At 44.6% G+C, this 3,818-nt stretch overlaps 1 pseudogene; it reads right to left on the bottom strand.

The window, feature by feature from the left end:
• Positions 1–262: 262 nt before the first annotated feature.
• LOC102175377 lies at positions 263–1,279 on the bottom strand (annotated as a pseudogene).
• Positions 1,280–3,818: the final 2,539 nt, after the last annotated feature.

The raw sequence follows: 3,818 nt of genomic DNA, 5'->3' as shown, positions 1-3,818 counted from the left end.
GTTTTTCAAAAAGTCATTTTGGGAGCACACAACACCCAGGATGACTCCAATGGGCTGGTAAGTAGTTAAGGCACTCGAATAGCATGTGCTGCATCTCTGTACAGTCAGTAAGGCTATGGCACAGAGGAGGCAGCTGCCCTACTCTCTCTCTCTTTCTGTCCCCCAAATCACTGAAGGACACTAAGGATACCTCAGAAAACATAGATTTAGGACACTTTGCTCTGCTGGCTTTCATCTGTGGGCTTGGGGGCAGGCCAGGCAATCACTCCAGGCCCAGGAGAAAGGCACTGTTGGCAGAAGCCAGGAAAGGGTGGGCAGGCCTCCGGCTGGACAGCTCTAGCACATCCTGCATAAGTGGAGCTGGGCTCTCCTGGCCAGGGTCACCCTGACATACCAGCTCCTAGGGGCTGCCTACAGTGGTGGCCCTGTGATCACTCCTGCCAGCCTTGTCCTGGCCAGTGATGGTGGTCCCACCCACTGGCCTCTCCTCATGGTGGCCATGCTCTCCTGGCTCTGGGTGACTGCCATGTGGTTGCTGGCAAGCAGGCCCAAGTCCACCTTGCTCTCTGACATGTGGGTGATGCCACTGTGGGTAAACTCATTCTTGCCATCCCCCTTGGCCTCTCTTTCACTGTCCTTGTTGTGGTGCTCGGTGTGCCGGGCCTTCTGGTGGACCCCTGGTGGCGCACCAGGCTGTGCTTCAAGGAAAAGGTCCACTTTCAGGTCTGGGACTTGTACAGCTTCTCTCCTGTGTGTGACCTCATGTGCTGCATCAAGTCCTGTAGGGAACAGAACCTCTTGCAACACATGCTGCACATCTTCTTCCTCTTGTCCGCCTTGCTGGCTGTGCTCATGGGGGAGCCTGTCTTTGGCTTCTTGTGTCACTCTTCTCCAAGGACTTCTTCTCTGCAGCCCCCCACCCCACTCTTCCCCCCACATGGTCAGAGGGCCCCTTGACCTCCTCGTCTGCTTATCTTCCAGGGCTTCAGGTCTGGCCTCCACCTTGGCCAGGGGTTCCAGGGTCTGGGGCTCAGCTGGCCTGGGAAGTGGCTCAGTGGTGGTCCCTTAGGCTCCCGCAAGACAGTGCTCTTGCCCCAGGCTCCTCAGGGCCCTGTGCCTTACAGAGGCAGCTGAGGGTCCCAAGGAACTTGAAGCTCTTCCCACATACGTGGCAGGCATGCTTGTAGTCCTGTGCACCTGTTCCCATCTTCTCCTTAGGCAGTTTGTAGCCCATCAGCTTGTTGGCAAGGTTGAGGTCCAGGCTCTTATTGCTGACCATGCCGTCCTCAGAGTCATCAGCATCCTCATCCCATTACTCCTCAGTGTGGTCCTCCTCTTCCTCAGCCACCACTTGCTTCACTATGTCCTGCACTGCCACTGGGGCTCCTCCAGGACCGGGATGGGGAGCAGGCTGGGCTTAGCAGCTCCTGCTCCCAGGCGATGAGGTCCAGCACTTCACTGCTGGCCAATGAGGCCTCCGTGTCTGACTGGTTGTCAGTGTGGGTCAGCATGTGCCTCTGTAGTAGCTCCCAGCATCTTAATCATCCTTTGTATATGTATGGATTGTAGAGTTTGAAAATACGGAAACTCAAGATCTTCAGAATTGAAAGAAAACTTAGAGATCACTTGTCAACTTCCCTCATTTTACAAATGTGAAAACTGAAGCTCAGAGATGGATAATCGAGTAACTGATTAATAGAAGAACAGAAGGAAGGAAGAATTCAAAGCCAGCTCAACTATTATTTCTTTCTTTGCATTCTAACTTTCATAGTGACTTTGAGTTGAGCTGGCATTGAATTCCTCCTTCCTCTTTGTTCTTCTATTCAGCAGTTAAGTATCTATCTCTAGGCTTCAGTTTTCACATCTGTAAAATGAAAGAAGTTGACAAGTTCATCAAATGATGAATCATAAGCAATCCTTACATGCGATACTTCTTATAAGATACATCTTCTACTAGTTAGCTAGGACATAAATCATAAGACTACTTTCAGGTTATATTGAAAAACAAAATTTGAAATATTAATAATATTGTGGTCAAAAAATGCATTTGTCAATAATAGCAAAGCTTCAGAGACAATAATAGCAAAGCCTCAGAGACTCTGATATGTAATTCTGCTTTAGCATGTAAAGCCATTCACAACGGAGAGCATTTGTAAGGTAGCTGGCAACTTTTGCCTATAACACAGTCTCATCTTTTTAGGTGACTACAAAAGGAGACAATGATACTAGTCCATTTTATAACATCCCTTTGTTTACTCTTATGTCTACAGTACCTATTATCTACTTCATTGATTCTCAACCTTTTCCAGGTTAGGGTCCCTTGGAGAAACAGATGTCAACAATAGACGTTTTCCCCAGGAAAAGGCACATACTAATATACAAAATTTTACATACCATTTCAAGCTTAGTAAATCCACACATGGGATTAAGAATTGCTGTTCTAGCATTCATTTTCTTATGTGTCCTGGTTCAGTTAGATCAAAAGTTGCTTAAAATTGTGAATGGGTCCTATAAATCTCTGTACTGACATCCTAAATGCACTGCTCAGCCCACAGTAGAGACTCAATAAGTGTTAATTCTTAGCAGGTCATCTGCTCTTTTTTTTTTTTTTTTTTTGCTCACTATGGGCCAAGCACTGTGTGGGAAAATGAGGATTCAAAGAAAAATTATAAGAACTCCATCCTTATAAGTAAACATATGATTATAAAGGTAAAAATAAAAGGGGGAGCTTCTAAAATGAAAAGGAAATAGATGGAGAAAGGAGGAAACAATAGGGATTTGTGGAAAATTGTGCTTTCAGATGGAGAAGGCAATGGCACCCCACTCCAGTACTCTTGCCTGGAAAATCCCATGGATGGAGGAGCCTGGTAGGCTGTGGTCCATGGGGTCTCTAAGAGTCGGACACGACCAAGTGACTTAACTTTCCCTTTTTACTTTCATGCATTGGAGAAGGAATGGCAACCCACTCCAGAATTCTTGCCTGGAGAATCACAGGGACTGGGGAGACTGGTGGGCTGTCATTTATGGGGTTGCACAGAGTCGGACACGACTGAAGCGACTTAACAGCAGCAGCAACAGTGCTTTCAGATTTGGTTTGTTGGGATGATGGGTTAGGAGATTCGGTAGATGAACTGGAAGGCTTCCTGGAAATGAATATGTTTTAACTAAGTCCAACGACAACAACAAAATAACAGAAAAATGTCAGAACATTTTCCTAACCTCAACCTCATTGCTTAAGGAATAACACAGTAGAGTGGTAGAAAATGAAAGAAGCAAAAAAGGAAAAAAAAGAACATTGGGGTACGGAAGTATCCTTCAATTCTTTCCTTGTTTCATCAAGCACTACTCTTGAAACAATGTTCATATTGCACACATATTGCTATTAACTATATACTTGTAAAACATCTACATGAACACATTACAAAAAATAAATCTGGCTACTCCATCAAACTGTTTAAAATATGACTGGTCTAATCTAACATCATTGCTTTAGTGTACTTAACTGCCTGAAGACAGAATTCACAATTACCATGCTAATTCGATTGTGGTAGCACATTTATTCTTTTTGCATACTGCAACAATGAGATTTCTGCATTTTATATAGGTGACAAATAAATGTTAATCAAGTTTCAGTTCAAGTTATTTATTTATGAAAGATAGGTCTGAGTTCACGTCATTTTCTTCTTCCTCTACTCAAAGGAAAAGGTCCATTTACTAAAAAAAAAAAAAAAAAGAATCAAGAGAACTAATCACTGCCAGATGGTATGATTCAAGTTAAACCTCTTCACTTCCCACTTCCTTTGATGGACTGAAGAGTT

Source organism: Capra hircus (assembly GCF_001704415.2).
Source record: "Capra hircus breed San Clemente chromosome X unlocalized genomic scaffold, ASM170441v1, whole genome shotgun sequence".
Classification (NCBI taxonomy): domain Eukaryota; kingdom Metazoa; phylum Chordata; class Mammalia; order Artiodactyla; family Bovidae; genus Capra; species Capra hircus.
Note: the sequence above shows the minus strand (reverse complement) of the source record. Positions and strands in the feature narration are given on the sequence as shown.